At 42.9% G+C, this 17,136-nt stretch overlaps 1 long non-coding RNA gene across 1 annotated transcript; it reads right to left on the bottom strand.

Annotated features, from left to right (window-relative positions):
• Positions 1 to 2,673: 2,673 nt before the first annotated feature.
• Positions 2,674 to 4,655, bottom strand: LOC311256958. Its single transcript, XR_014622541.1, has 3 exons — positions 4,565 to 4,655; positions 4,048 to 4,194; positions 2,674 to 2,848 (listed from the first exon to the last, which is right to left on the bottom strand). It is a non-coding gene; the product is annotated as an uncharacterized lncRNA (long non-coding RNA).
• Positions 4,656 to 17,136: the final 12,481 nt, after the last annotated feature.

Genomic DNA, 17,136 nt, shown 5'->3' with positions numbered 1-17,136 from the left:
CACTTGAGTGGGGCAGGTGCATTCTGACGCAGTGTACTCCACGTAAATGTTGGCCTCTGTATGCACAAGGCCGCCCTGCTATGTGTATTGAGGGACTTGGACACCCTCCAAGAATCAAACCAGCCAACGCCATGTTGCTTTGTTAATGAGAAACAGATATTTAATATTCTTCAGAGATTTGTGATTTAAAAGTGATAATCTGTGATTTAAACCTGTTGGAAACTCTGACGGACATGATAGCTGTACTGCATGGGTTTCTCGTTGGCCTCGTCGGTACAGAATAGCTCAATGATGGAGTTACGCCTGCGGCTGGAAATCTAATGCAAACGTGACGCAAAAGAGGGCAACCTAAAGAGGAGGTTGGAAAAAGAAAGGATAGCTACACCACTTCTGGGTTTGTGGCTACATGGTGGCTGCCAGGTCTGAGACAAACCCAGTAATTCACCCAAATTTGAGTCTGTTAATTGATGGTATCTATAACAGATAGCTGCAACACACATATGCAAACTAACAGAAATTCACACATGTATGCTCGCAGACTCAGAGTATATGGTTTGAAATTTAGAGGCAATGTCAGATTTATGCAATTTATGCATTATTTATGCGATCTCTAATGAGCTAAATAAGGTTCACGCAAGAAAACAGGACATACTGCTCTGTCTTCCTCACGGCAGACAGCATGGTGGACACACTGTGTAAGGCTAATGTCCACTCTCCTGCCATCCTTCCCTTCATTGCAGCCCACAGAAAGCAATTGCTGCAAGTTTGTTTTACACATGTTGAATATTTTCTTCAAACAGTAGTGAGCCAGCAACCAGCCAAACACAGTTTTCCAAGATCCTTTGGTTACAGGCCTAATACAGGACACCTGACTTTCTTATGTATTCGTATCACTTCAAATTTCAATGATGGCATCCCATTCCCACCATTATTTGGTATCTCCAATTACAAGATGATTTCAGACACAGAAATAGCTAGAGAGAGACCTCCAACCTTAAAGGATGCACAATTTGAGTATGTATATGTATTTTTTAAGCATGGGAGGCGGAAGAGCTGTCAATGGCTTGTCTCATCTGCAGGCGGGCCCTCCATCCGTCAGGGCTTAAGTAGTTTTCCAACAGTACATTGACCTTGAGTGCCTGGTATCGATTTCCTGTGGTGTCGCACTGAGAGGGGTCGTTACCACATGGCCCCTGCCGTGGGGTGTGATCAGGAACAGATTCCTGAAATCCCGATGCGATGGTGATGGATCGCCGGCCTCTGAAGACCATCAATCCTCACCTACCGTAACCAGGGTGACACCTGCACTGAATTTATCATCATACAAGCCACAGACGTGGCAGAGACCGGGATGCAACGTAACGGTGGGAGATAAACTTTCACGCAGGCATAAACAAATACACACTCGTTCGTGTGTACTATATCTGACCTTAGCAGAGAGTCATATCAATGCATTACCTCCCTCAGCTCATCCCTGACAGTCTTGTTTGCTGTCTACAGGAGACTTGCGATTAGAGCAAGATACAATTTAGATTGCTGCTGTGACAAGATGATGTACGACTAGATAAGAGTGTGTCCAGATATAGTTGTTCAGCTACATATAAAAAGCATTCACACTATTGTAGCTAACATACAGATGTCCTCTCTCTGACCCTGTGCCATTTTGAGGACAAACACCTTATTTTAAAGTCGACCGGACATTTGCTCTAACCTGATTATTTAACGGCATCGGCCTTTCAAAAACAAGATCATGACTGGTACCGGAACACTTGTCTAAACCACCGTTATCCTTTTTCTCACGTGTCTTTTTCTCTCTCTCCGTCTCCTTTGTTCGCTGTTCTTTCTCTTTTGCATCATATTTGAAGCACATATTTTCTATGTCCCCCATCTTCTCCCTGGGCAACAAGCATGGCGATTACTGGTATTGGGAGCAGCCTCTGGTGCTATCCAGACCACAGCCTCAGAGCCTCCAGTGCAGGCCCCATGTGGAGGAGAAGGGCTTACAAGCTTTACCCACCAGGAGAACACTCCCTCTGCACAATGCTCCTTTTCACAGAGTTCCTCCAGAGGCGTCACACAAACCCACCAAGAGACTGAGCCAGAGGTTTAAGGGCACGAACACACACAGACACACACATGCACACACAAATACGTCCAAGATCTCACACACAACTATCTCCCTATTTCATTAACTCTGACAGTAAAAGAGATTAATGCAACGCATCACTAATAGCAAAAAGCAGCACCTATAGAGCCCCAAAACTTCTCGATATGCAGATGCTTTACTCCCAACATCCTCACACTAAGACTTGGATTAGGTTGCATCAAAGGATAAAGACTGTAATCAATCGATTTCTTTTTTTTATCTTAGTTCTTCCACCAAAAGTAAAACTTCAAATTCCTTGTGCTTTCTCATTGCGATTAAAGTTGCGAAAACATATTTAAATATATTTTATAAATACGTAACTTACTGATCGACTGTATTTTTTAAAACATGATATGTTGTTGCAGCACCCCACAATGTCATTATTAATATCACTGACAACACAATACAACTGTTGACAAAGCGTCATAGCTGTGTTTATTGTACAAAACAAAGGTCTTTTCAAATGCTAATTCACACATTTTCTTTCAGCATTCTTCTTTGAAATGTTCCCCTTTGATCCGCTCAGTTTGACACCGGACTGGCCCCGTCTCACCGGCTTGATTGAGAGCCGAAGAAGACAGGACTAATCTATCCGCACATTGAGGATGGCCCGGGCCATGCTCCAGAGCACCATGCTTTGATAACGAATGGCTTTGAATGATTCCTTAAACTATTGATTGGCTTGGAGATGACATTCGACAGCTGAAGGAAAAAAAAGACAAAAGAGAGAGATAAAATCGAGGGATTACTACTTATAATACTTTAAAGGGAAGGTTTATGGATGTGAATATCTAAGGGGTTTTCTTTTTTTCACTTGAAAATCAGAATTTTCTTTGTTTCCAAATAGGTTTAATTATAAATCTGAACAGTTTTTTGGTGAATAGGCTAAAAGTTAATCAAGCCCTAAGAGAATTGACCGAATTAGGAGCCAAATAAAAATGGTTCTGAGCACTGAAAATAAAAAGATATGAATAAATTTAAGAAAGCACGACACTAATGCTAAAGGATAGCACTTATAAATAGACCTATACTGGCATCAGTTTGCATATTTTCCTCCATATTTGTGGTTTTAGCGTGGTACGATAAATATATAAATAAAGGCATGGGGTTGGATGGGTTGCAGTGGTTCTTCCTGTTTCCACTTGTGGTGTCCTTGTCCGTGGTCTGCTTCTGGCTGCGCTGGCTGTTGTAGGAACAGCCTCCGTCTACCAGTTATTCACTCTGCACACCACAAAATTCAGCCTGGGAGGTACAGATCAACCCCTACGGCAAACTAGTGGACAAGGTGTGACTAATTTTCTCCAGTCTTCCAATACTTGTCTTTTGTTCCTTTATTTTTGATGGAGATCAGCAGGCATTAATGCATTTTTCTTTTAAAAAAGCAGATTAATAGGAGCAACGCAGGCAACCTTCAGTAGTAATCCTTTGATAGCATCTCTGTGCCCTTCCTACCCCTGTGCCTTCTCCCTCTGTCTTCCTTTCTCCGCTCTCAACATTGACAACAGTGTAATTTGAACTGCTTTTCCCAGGAGCCTAATCGTTTACTTCCTGCTCGCAGAATATGCAGCTATTGATTAGTTATCAGACCCTAATTGGGGTGCAATCTTTCTAACCCTCGGATGTTCAAATCTATGATGGGAATGGCAGAAAGTAAATAAGCTACTAATAGTTGTAAATAGTTTTGGCAACTTGCCCCGTTACCCATAAAGACGCTCACAACTTTCCCCTCTGTCTTTCGTAGAAGAGAAAGAAAGAATAGAGACGTACAACAAACCGATGATAAATGCATCAACATCCTAATTTGTAACCGAAAGAGCAGAGTGGAATATTAGCTCGGGTACACCATCTGCTTTGTAGATCTCCCGGTTTCTCTCTGTGTATTGTGTGCATAAGGAACTGACCTACATGTCTTTGCGCACCAGGAAGCCTGCACAGCTTTCTACCCTTCTCCGCCTCCCTCAGCTCCCAGCCCGGCCTGGCCTCCCTGGAATACCGTGGGCGGCTCCGGCCACAGCTCCCACTGTGCCGGAGCACGGTGCAGGGCCCGGCTGGAATGGGAATAGACAGTTAATAGGCACTTAGAGGATGGTGAAAACATTTTCCTCAGGAGACGCAGCGGTTTGGAGATTTCTCAGTGGGACACGGCCTAGCCAGCGCCCTCTCGTTCTCTGCCACTTTTTCTCCGCTATGTCTACGTCTATTTTTCAAGGCGCTCCCCCACTCTGTCTTTTTTCATTTAGTTTTGGTTGCCCAATGCTTGTCGTGCCTCATGCACTTCTTATTCCAACTCATGTATTGCCTTTTTCTTTACTCATTCACGATAGAATACTTTTGGCACGACCCGCCATTCACATCAACAACAATGCAACCTACCACTACTACAGTTCATCTATTGGTGTTATTCTGTTTCCTACCTACCTGCTCCCCTACTATCCCCTCTATTTTTCCTTCAGCCGTTCCACGCCGCTCAGTTCACTGGACAGACATCAGACCTAGCCTTCTTGTGACTGTCTGTGAGGCCTTAAGTTCAGAATGGAGCCTTTAACTCTATGCCCAGCAGCAGTGTCTGATGATGGGTACTGGCTGGGCCCCAAGCCTCACGTCCAGTCCAGACATATGAGAATGCCGTTTGAGTCTGGTGTCACCTCAGGATAAGCTGCACATTTTCCAAACCATTTCGCTCTGCTTTCAGCTACACTGCTACATCGCTGTCTTGTTTCCATTCAACCAACACCTCATATAAGTTTGGACCCCGACCTCTATTTACAGTACATTTTACTGTGTTTATTTTATATGTTATGAAAAATGTTTCCCCACTTATTTTTTGTGTTTTTTTCGTCTGTCTGAAGTCATATGGGAAAAATACCCTTGAGTCAAGACATGCATTAAGTTTCTTCCTGTAGGAATGGGGAAGGGTTAGGGTTAGAGTATTTGTGTTAACTAGTTAGGAGAGTTATAAAATGACACTACTTATCACTGTGATAGAGCAAAGGTTTGTGCATTTTAAAGGGCAGTTTCTTTCGCACTGCATCCAATTTTTCTTGTTGTTCCCAAGAAAAACATTTCCACGCCTGTTTTTACACTTTCTGAGTATTTTATAAAATATTTTACAGATCAGTGATCTCTCACTCCTGGGGGGGGTGCATATCAGAGCAGGCCTAAAAGAGAACAGAACATGACGTTGTAAAAATTCAGGCCATTCCAGCAGTACCTGTACAAGTAAACATTACTGGAACACACAAGTGTCAGAGCCGGCTAATGACGCCTGACTCCTCTGACCTTGTACACTGTGTGTTTTCTGCCACAGTACGGAATGTGCCATAGAGGATTGTTGAAGTGTAGGTGCTTATGCTCCGAGAGTGAAGGATATGTGCGCCTGTGGGAGGGAAGAAATCTGCAATGGGAGGCAGAAGTGTCCAAATGTGACCCCCTCAGCAGAACCATCCAACTCTAAAGGCTATCTAATTGACTGGCTGGTGCTCTCCTGCCTCCCTCTATCCTCCCCCAGTCCCTGTGGATAGCCATCAGATGGATTGTGTGAACTTGCCCCTAATCAAGACCCACCACTAATGAGAATACGCTTAATGACCAAATAATGCATGTGTATGTGTGTGTCTGCACTCGTAGGTCAGTGTGTCAGTAAGGCGGGTGACGCATAAAGCTTGAGACAGACAAGAAGTCTGGAAAAATAAACTTAACTAAGCTAAATTAACTAACAGGTGAAAAGCAGCCTTCAAAAAGCATGAATTATTACTGGTAAATAAAATAATAGCAAATACTTACAATCACAGTTGTGTTTTTGATCAAAGAAGCTAAAACTGTTAGCATGAGCAGCATTAGCTAATGTGGCTGATCAGACAAGCTTCATGCTCACAACACTGGATCACCTTTAGGCCTCATTTAGACTAAATCAGACGTTCAGCCACCTGCAGCGAAGAAGTTTAATCAGAATCAACTTTGCACAAACGCAATCCGATGGCATGTTGCAAGGGCCGATCATGTAAACTGGCGATCGGACCAGAAGACTCTCAGGATGGCTATCAGCACGACTGACAGACCATGCTGGAGTATAACATTAAAATCAGAGATTTCGGGGAAGTGAGATTTCTGCAAAGAGCCCAAAGGATACTTTGGGCACCCACCCTAGCCACAGTCTGGTTACCATGCTGCCATCTGACAAAAGATACAGAGGTACTCGCTACCGTACCACCAGACTACGGAGCAGCTTCTTCCCCCAGGCTGTGAGACTCCTCAGTTCATCCCTCACACTCCACTCTATAAAATAGTTTGTTTTGTTTTTGTTGTTTCTCTGATGTGGCATAAAGGGACTGAGACTCAGTCTCGTTTTGCAACCCTGGTCTTGTAAAATGATAGATAAAAAAATGAACCTTGAGCCTTGGAGGTTTCATGTGTAGTCGCTCATTCTGGCCTTGTGAACCAGTTTGAAACTCACTGTAATGATAGGCTTCTCATCCTGGTTATTGAAACCTGTTTTTTCATTCGTCGATGTGAACAGTCACAGTACTGGCAGGCTCAAGTACAAATCCTACTATGATAAGGCATGACCCGCCAATCAGAGGCAGAGTATTGGTTAATTTGCAGACGTACATGGCTAAATGTTATGGGGGAACCAATAGAAGTGTCTTTGTGTAACCTTATATTTCACTTGTAACCACTCAGTTTGTCCTTGTGACCTAGTTTAAAGCCCACCGTAATGATAGATCTTGAATTCTGTTCATTTGTTATTATTTTTAGATCAGTAGATATGGACAAAAAAAATCACTTGCCAGTATACTAATAGCAAATCAACATAGCTGCTTCTCCTTTGTTGTTTAATGGTGGTTGGCAAACTTGTTTTTGGTACATTGCCATTAGGTTTTTGATTTGGGGTGTTAAAGTCCACAACTTTATGTCAAACAAACAGGCATGAAACAACTCTGCAGCCAAACACCAAAATGCCTGACTTGTCCTGAGTGAGGCCTCCATGTGCTGATTGAAAGGACTGAGTTTGTCAGGGAACTGAATGGGAATGAATGAATAAAGTAATGGTAAAACTGATTAAAACATACGTTTTCAGTTTTATTGCTGTGGGTACATTAAGGTAAGTAGGAGGCCAAAATCTGACTAGCTTTCTGAATCCCATGTTTTCTGATTGCCTGTCTGTAAAAAAAACAGGATGTCTTATTGCAGTTTGTGGGTTAGTAGGCACTCGTGATACCCACATGTATGTGCACAAGCACTGAAAAGATGAGAGTTTCATAAGATGTCTGCTTTAACTCCGTGTTGGGGAAAACTGCCCTGAAGACACATACAGTATATACTACAGAATTAAGATTATGAGGGGGCTGGTCGAGGGGATGGTTGGCTCAACAAGCTTAACGTAACTTTACAACTACTTAATAAAAAAAAGTTTATGACTAACAAGACAAGACATCTGTCTCATTAAATGGGATGACACTTTTTGTTGAAGTTGTGACAGTGGCTTTATCATTTCCATTTCATGTAAGAAAACTTTTCTGTTGAATTTTATACAGCTTATGTGTTCAAATTTTTCCAGGGCCCACACTTGTCCTATATACACAACGTAACAGCGCAGGCTGCCCTGTATCCATGTGACTGTGTGGTGCTTTCATAGCCGTGAAAGACCGGACATTAAAAACTTTAGTGTTAGTGTTGCTACACACCAGAATGGAAGAAAATAAGCATCAAGCAAAGCTTTTGTTATGAAATCAAGTATGTGAATTTGATAAAGACAACTGTGTAGGTTTGTGTTATCTGGAGAACAGCACAGTACATCTGGTACGGGATCAGGCGCTGCCAAAATGCAAAAGGGAAATTTAGCTTGAAATTTCTGGCTTGTACAAGCACAATCCATAATCAACGGGCCTTCACATAAAGACAAAGATGACGTTGAGTGCCAACTAATAAAGGGAAAAAAATTACCTAATGACAGCTTTGAAACACAACTGATACTTAAAAGTGTACCGAACATCGGTGTATGTGTGTGTGAGGGAGAGCGGGGATAGCGGTGTACAGGTTATCACTCTCTGATCTCAGTCTCTCTCTTTATCACCCTACAATCTTTATCTCATCCCCAGAGAATCTCTTTAGACCTGTTTAAAATTGGAAACATGGAGGTCGGTGTTTGACCAGAACTTAAATAGATCACCAGGAATCTCCTTCTCCTACCTTTCAGTGAGCTCGGTGTTCCCATGAGAGCGTAGAACTAGACACCCATTAAAAAGGCCCTGGACGACCATTTGCCAGTCTCCGATACCCCTTTAAGAGCACGGGATAGTGCTTTAAATGGGCTCTTTCCTAGCTGATTGCATGTCATCTCTGGAGCAGATTAGACAGCAGGCAGCAGGGTCTTTGGTGGAGCAGCATGCTCCCTTCTGCCACAGGAGAGACGACTGAGAGGAGTCATCCATCACTGCTTTTGTGAAAGCCCTCTCGCAAGGGGATGAGCGGCTAATGACTGCTTTGCTAAAGCTGGGGATGGAGCACAGGGGGTATATCTGGGGCCTTCTCCTGAGGTACAGACTGAGATTTGGGGACTGGAAGCCATTTTGATTGTGCGACTTGGACTTTTTAGACAAGAGGGGACACCAGGGGAAAAAAAGTTGACAAAGTGTGTGATGAGTGATGAGGTCTTTTGAGTGAGTTTTAGTCACTGCTGCTTTCTTGTTCTGCGGCACGCTGTAGGGTTAGCCGGAGAGCTGCTCCAGCTGGATTGTATTCCTCTCCCTCCACACTGTGCTGGGGCCAGGGAGGGGGGAAGGGAAACAGGAGATTTATGTCCTTCTGTGACACACGCTGCTCTAGGTCTCATGTTAATGGAAAATGAGATGTTTAAGAGTCTGGCAGAGAAATACAGCTCTCTTTAAATCCTCTGCTTGTCAGCCAGTGAAACAGCATTATAACTATAGTCCGGCATGATAATTCTGTTAATGACAGTGATATGTCACGTTTTCAGCCGACTTTCATGCTTCTTTCACTCTGCATCCCGGCGCACTCTTCAGCTGTTTCGAGTACAGCTTACATGACGCCGGGTGAATAGTTATTTCGGGTCGCACGCTGCATTCACTGCACAATTTGAGACGGCCCGAAGAAGCCGGAGAAATGAAAGAAAAAGTGTTTCCACGACTGTGAACTGATTACTATTCAGACAGCAAGTTCATTCACAATGGACGCCCAGTTTATCAACATGTCTTCCCACTCGCTGCCTGTACATTGAATGGTCTGTCAGTGAAATGGACCTACAATGCTCTACCTAAGGTCTGTGGGAAAAGGACTTGGGTCATAACCATGTAATCTTTTCCAAACAAGGAGGGACAATTCCATACTTTTCAACCATCACAGTTCGCCTTTGTCCGTCCAATCTGACATTCCCATAATGCCCACATGTTTCAGATGCCTCCCGCTTCCTTGTTTCCTCAATTCTGTGTCTGTTTACTCTCAAAAGGGCTCTCTCTGCCCTCTGTTCTCAGCCTCAGTGTCCAGGTCCAGTCAAGAACTGGAGTTGAAAACCACTACAATGTTAGCGTCCTTATCTGTACTTTATGGCACTGAACAAGAAAAGATCTAGATAAACTCTTGACTTCAAGCTGTGGCAAAAGGCTCTGTCGGTCACTCTGCCAGTTGGCCATGTGTGTGTGTGTGTGTGTGTGTGTAAAGGTGAGTGTTTGTGTTCATACCAGTTGGCTAAAGAGGGTGTGGCAGTGGGAGGGGCCAATAGCAAAAAGGTGCATAACTTCTAAATAGATTCACAGACCTAAAAAAGATTTTATGGAGAGGTTGCTCATCAGTCAAAGTACAGCTGACTAACTGTACATGCCAATAGAGTAAGCGGCAGTGGGAGTGGCCTTTAAAAAAAAACAAAAAAAACACATAACTTCTTCATGGATTCACATAACATGACCAAACATTTGTAGAAAGACACACACACACACCAATTTTCTGCATCCCCCTTCATAACTCATGAACCAGTTGTCATAGACAGTTGATGGAGGCATCTTTGGACTGAGCAGAGTTCCTTCTTATAGCTTTATCTCTCTCTGTTGACCCATCCGTTCATTGGTCCACAAAGCTGTGTCCACCATAGAGCAACCCCAATTTTTCATCTGGGCGGTCTATGCCATGGAGGTGAAGTGTTCTGTGAAGTGGTCGCCACTTTTGCAAATTCACTCTTGTTTTTTTTTTTTTTTATTTCCTTCAAAATCGTCAACTCCAGTCCATAAACTCCAAGTTTTTGTTACAACTTCCACAAAATATTGAAAAAAAAACTGATTTCGTTTTTATCAAATCCTGAATTGACTGTCAAATACTGTTTGTTTGTGGCCCCAGTTTAGAGATTTACCTTAATGCAGTTAATATTTTAGTGTAGGCCTTCATGATCTAATTGTAGTAAGATGATCTAAATCTTATTTTTTATTGTTACAGAAATGCAGACTAGAGCACAGTGCAGCTGACAAGAATGACGTGTTTGCTGCTGAACCATGAAAGACATTTTATCTCATCTCTAATGGCCTCAGTACCGTCATCAAACTCGCAATATACTGCCTGGAGATGGTTATCACTGCCGGACATCCCTGTTCGACACTTCAACCCCAGCTCACCCTCATGAAACAACCAATCCCTAAAACAACAATAGGGGAGATAAAAGCAGCCCTGTGTAAACCACAGAAGCCTCTCTTCCTCTTGAGCACAAAACCCATGGCCACTGCTTCCCGTGTGAGAGATTGCAGCAGGATTTCATCCAGGAAAGGATGAGTATTCTCTAAACTAATCCTGGTTCTGTGGTCTTGGTGAGACGAGCGTGATTATGTGGCAGAGAGAAACATGGGACTGTCATGAAAAACAGCTGAAATGAACAGCAGCTGAAATGACAACATGTATAACTACTGATTTAAGATTGATCATTTTCAAGTTTCGTACAATCTGTGAGATTTTGTACACCATTAACCAGGCTTTTTTTGGTCATTTGATCTGTGAAGTGAAGCACGGTGGAATAATGCTCTTCAGATGGCACTTAGTAAGTGATTTGTAACATTATAGCCTACGGATTATGCTGTTTGTACACCACACAAGGCCAGCCTATTAAATCTCATCAAACATAACAGCCCATATCATGTCTTCTCCGCCTCACGCTCCTCTGAGATACACGCTGCCTCGTCTATCTGGCCTGGACCAGGTCCAAAATCCTCCAGCAAAACCTAAATTTGTGTAACAAGATCTGGACCTTGAGACGCACGCCTGCCACAACAAATTGGCCTCATGTAGAGAGAGGGAAAAGAGGGGAGGTGTGGGGGGGTGGCTGCAAAGCTAGTGAAGATGTAAGCTAGCAGAGGGAGGTAATCTTAGAGCCTCCATTGCCTGGAGGGGCCCTGCCCCCTGATGCTCAGCATTTGGCCACAGCCCAAATCGTGAAGACAAACATCATGTCTTCTTCAATTAGACACACTTCTCTCTGGGTAGGCAGAGCAGGGTGCTACACGGAGTGGGTTTTCTTTAAGATGGACAAGGTGTTTACACTGCTTTGACTTTGAATTATTTCTGAGCCCAGTGAACCTTTTTAGGAAATGTGTTTTTTGAAGTCTGGAGGTGTGGAATTGACAGTTTAACTGTTGTATCTATAAATTATGAATCCAACTGCACACGAGTTAATTCAGTTTCCTGTGTGCGTGGTTGGAACAGTAGCGTTAATGACTGTTACTCTTCCATGTTTTGGACTCTACAAGGCAAAAAGAAAATTTTGCGCTCCATTTCAAATGGGCAAACATGTTCTGCCAAGTCATGAATTTTCATACTGACTGTTTGAAAATCAAACATCCTCTCACAATTACCTTTTCTGTGCAATATTTCTGTCCTCCCTCGTTTTCTGTTTTCCTGTTTCTGCCTGGCAGCAGGTGTAGGTGTGAGATGAATGTGTCCCAGAGGTGTGTAGCACGGCTGGTTGCAAATTTAATGCATATCCTTGTAAATCAGAACTTTCTCTTGTCTAACGTCCAAATCCACATCCACTGCCTTTGTATAATGTTTTCGTTTCTCTGGCCGTGTTTTTCTTGCAATGAAGGTGCAAATGAAATCACTTGTCCATCTGCCAACAGCATTACAGCTGTATAAAGAGTCATACAGCATTTATTTTTATGCTTTGGACTTCTTTGTTTTTTCTTATTTCAGACTTATTTGTTTAACAATTATGTTGTATTAATTAGCACCGGCTTCCTCTCCTTTTGAAAAATGGAAATTCTGCTTTGGTTTGTAGGATTGAGGAAAAAATGAGACTCCAGACTGGAAATGTCCCCTGGCTTCCCTCTACTACCAACCTAGATGTCCAAAAATCAATAATTGAAGTTGTTTGTCGACTCACAGAAGAATACATGTTGAGACAGACAAGCAGACATTCATTTGATCATCACTTCATTAGTCTATCATCCATTCATAATTTCACATCTTACTATTAAACCTTTGCTGTTTGAAATGCATCACCGAATGGGTCACCAATCCGTAGTTTTATAGGTAGCTAGCATCCATTTGTATACCATTTAACCATCAATGCCAGTAATGATAGGACATATGCAAAAGATTTAGGTCGTACAGAGGGCTAAATGAACTAAACTAAAAGAAGCTAAGCTAAGAGAGCTGAAATGGTTACAGTTGTGTCAATGTCAATCTTGGATGTTGAATTTGCCCTTTACTTGGAAACTGGAGGGACGTGGTAACAGGACATACGTGTACTTGTTATGGTGGCACTCGGAGGCTGTAAAGTAGAAGTAGGGAAGTTTGGGAAGGTTTTAAGGATGACTTCAGGAGCTTCTCGTGGAGAAAAGGGCCTGGTGTCAGGGGATGGATGGAGCACTTTAAGAAAATTCTTGTAAAGTGTGCAAAGAGGGGACAGCAAAAGAGTGAATTTCATGGCTTAGAGTCTAGAAAAGTCCTTGGCGGCAAAGCATGAAAGTTGGACAATATCTGTCCTGGAAGGTTTTTTTAGTTTTGAAGTTATTTTTTGGAACAGTGTTAAGCACATTTAACGCTGGCACCCGACTCCGATAAGAGTGTGATATTCATAAACAGGATATTGAGGCAAATTACAAGGCCTCTCTGCTGCTTGTGGATGATGTCTCCTTTGTGATGATTAAAATGAGCATTAGCATTGAAAGTGAGATGCCATTGTGGCTTGAGATACCCTTGCAGTTAGTAGACAGTGGAGGTGCTCTGCCCACCATGTTACCTGATTACTTCTTTGTTTCAGTAGCATGTCAAGGCTTAATATTAGCACCTAAAAGTGGTCAATTATCTGCATCTCCATGTGTGTTAAGGTTCCCATGAAATGCCTAGAGCACTGTTATTTCCTTCAGCATAATTATGTGTCATAATTATAGCCAATAGTGCTGAATGTGCGTTACACCCTAAGTCTTGAAGTTAGCAGTACTTTAAGTCTGGCTGGACTTGGTCGTCCCAGTTAATAAGATCCGACCGAGACCGGACAACACAGCATCGAGAAGACGGAGGAAAGTTTGACAACGGGGATACAGGACTGAGGTGGTTTTCGAAAAATCTGCTGGTTAGCAGTACTTAGCAGTTACTTTTGCAATAAAGCTATTTGTCCAAAGCTGAGTCAGAACAGCTGGAGGACAGCAAAGGAAAAAAACAGACAACATTTTCTCCATAATATATGATCCACTTTCACCCAAATCAGTGAAGCTTGTTTTATTGTACAGTTATCTGTGACGCCTGGGCCCCAGGAACACTCCGCTCTGGTGGCCGCCTTTTTTTATACATCCATGGCAGCGTCATAACAATTAGGAGAGCTTTTATCTTTTTCCAGGTAATTACTTAGTTACTCTAAAATACCATTAAGAATACATACAAAAGCATTTTGCCATTGTTGGGCCAGAGACTGGTGTATGGGTGAGATATAGCGCACATGACTTAAATGTTAGCCAATGCTGTTTAATTTTGTCAGTGAAAACACTGTATAACATAGTTATTGCTTTCCTGCAGTCCAAAACCATTAAAATGCAATGGTCACGTTCACATTCACTGTATATTTCTATGTGCAATTTTGCAATCACCGTCTTTTTGAATGCTTGAGTAGGGGCATGTTCTTGCCACCAGCTGCAGAGAGCAGAGAAACATCAGCTCAGTGGATGCAGTAGTTACTGTAAAATTAACCCTTCCCATTCCCACTGGATATATTATTCTTGTGACCCTTCCTTGTTGAACAGTTATTGGCTGTATCTCTCCCCTTAGTGCCTCCAGAACACTATGGGTTAACACAGAGACTTCCTGTGTTGGCAGCGATCCCAGACTAGGACATGCCTCTGCACGTAGAGGTGCAGACTGTGAAACATCTGTGTAGCAGAAATTGTGACACACGCACACACACCAACACACATTAACACAGTTTGAAAAACCACCCCCACAAATTCTCATTCTTGCTTGGCTTTTCTCATATTTCAAGATAAGATAACAGCATGATGTGGCATCTATTCATATCAAATCTGGAGCACGAACTCTCAGTCTTTCAAACTGTCAAGTCATGTGAAACTAGAGACTGGAGAAGCTACTCTAATTGTTAAGAATAAGACAATAAGGTGCCGTCGTGTTTTCTTCATTAGATGAGAGAATGGAGAGGCCAAGTTAAATGCAAGGTTCAAGGTGCTTTATTTGTCATTATACAACACATATACAGAGCATACATACAGTGACTTATTAACATGTAGTGCATTTTTTGAACTTGCATCAGGGTAAATGTAAAGAGCAGCAGCAAGATGGTGATGATAAGATGGTCGTCATCCTCACGTTAAAAGTTCAACATCAGGTAAACACTGTGCATCAATTTTGACTGTATGTGACCACCAAGCACCAATGATGTAACACAGAGTGCACCTCTTCTCACCTCGCTGTAGTCGAGCAACAGCTTCATCCGGGATGTTGTGGTGGAGACCGGTCTCTGTATATATGAGGGCGCAACACTCTGATTTCCTGTTGCTTTTGCCAACAGAGTCCCATTTGTCCATTTCTTTTTCCTGCAACCATACATTAGCCAGGAGCAGTCTTAAATCCAAGTAGGATTAGCATAGCTCCCATCCTTGGATCTCTCCTCTGTCTGCCCTGTGGCGGTCTGGTTGGTCAGGTTGGATGGTCAAAAGATGCCTTGGGCAGTAATCGTCTCAAAGTCTGCAAACCCGTGCTTTCTTCTCCAGTGCTGATGAGTGTGTTTCTGGTAATACACGCGCCGACGTTACCATGGTTGCCTATTTCTATTTAAATGTCCTTCCTCAAATAATTACCTCATAATTATATGTCCAAACATGACAAATGTGTTTTAGAATGCTTTTATTCCCACTAAGCTTTTTTTCTTCCCCTGACTTTTCTAACCCTAACCCCCAACTCTTACCGCCAGAAAGTCTTTACTGCAGAAACTCTAACCCTAACCCTTCTCTTCAATAGCAACTGTTGCAGAAGAACTGGGTTTACTGTTATTCTGTCAGGATAAAAAAGTTAGTGTTAGCATGCACCAACCGTGTTGTGCAAGATTTCTGAGCAAGTGTAATCAAAGCATATTCTTCCTCTACTTCCTCTTCAGGTCCCTTGCATCTTACGATCTCATTGACTGTGCGATGCCATGCACTTATAATGCCCTCTAGATCAGATGCTAATCTGAGTTGAATCACAGTGAATGCTCTGTTATATCACAAGCAGCACTGCTAGAAATAGTTAAGTTGATGCCTTTTAATAAAAGTAGTGACAATTGAAGGATTACTTTAAGTAGTACACTGACTCAGGCTACGGACAGATTGTTCCCCCCCTCCTCTCTCTCTCTCTTCCACTTCCCAAAAGTGAACAATGTGTTGCATGGTGTATAACAGGGTGTATAACAGGGGCCTTTTGTTTATTTAAGACCCGCTATGCCAGACGTGCGGTATGCCACACTAGAGGTGCGGTGCCCCGAAGCAGTCGAGTAAATGAAACTCACAGCACTTGAAAGCAGCAGAGAGAAACAGCTGTTGAGCACACGCCTGCTGGACTGAAACTGAGAATATTGAGAGGGGGTAGCTCCCCGGCCTGAAGACTAAATTTTGAGAATATCCATACGAAGCACTTGATTTAAATGCATTATCATTTTTCACACCCCATCTATGATATATCTGTGTATTTGTATCTCCAGCTCATTGCCTTTCTATGCTGGAGCGAGTCCATTTGTGCCCACAGGGGGTAGAGAAGAGTACAGGTGGAATTACTACCCTGACCGTGCCACTCGGCTCGCTCATCTCCTGCTACAGGTGTGTTGTCTGGTCTGTTTGTCTGAGGGAGTCAGTTCTCTCTTTGTTCTCTTCCCCCATTATTTTGTTACTCTTCCAGGAAAGGTACGCCTTGCTCTGCCGGTAAAGCATCGTGTACAGATGTCACACCCCCATCCGTCGACCCAGGTCATGTCACTCACTAAACTGAGGTAATGGGTTAACTGAGCTGCAAAAAAAAAAAAAAAAAAAAAACTTCCCTGAGGTCGGATCAGCACATCCGAACAACACGAAGCACACGCCCCAAACCACACAACATTAGTTGGTCACAAATACAAAGGAAAAAGAGGTGATTTTTGATTTAGAAATGTGGAAATTCATGTTTTATTTTGCCTCTTTGCAGCTCCATGGGCTTGCAAAATAAGATTCGCAACAGCAGCCCTGGAGCCGGTAAAGTGAGGTTCAGTATCTTGCTCATGGGCACCTCAGAAGCGTAAATGCTGTACAATTACACATGTCTCAGAACTCTCTTCTCCCCACACATGATCGTTTTTACACAGTAACACCAGCACAGGAAACACTGTGGTGTCTTTAAACAATGTATAGGTGAAAGACAACAGTGGGGATCCCCAACATCACAGGATGTTATATACGGACATGCTGCATCACATCCTGCCTTCCTCTCACTGCCTCACCACATCACATTGAAGAAAATCCACTCACCCGTAAAAACACTTGAGC

The sequence above is a fragment of the Pagrus pagrus genome, assembly GCF_965226575.1.
Source record: "Pagrus pagrus genome assembly, chromosome: 1".
In the NCBI taxonomy this organism is placed as follows: domain Eukaryota; kingdom Metazoa; phylum Chordata; class Actinopteri; order Spariformes; family Sparidae; genus Pagrus; species Pagrus pagrus.
Note: the sequence above shows the minus strand (reverse complement) of the source record. Positions and strands in the feature narration are given on the sequence as shown.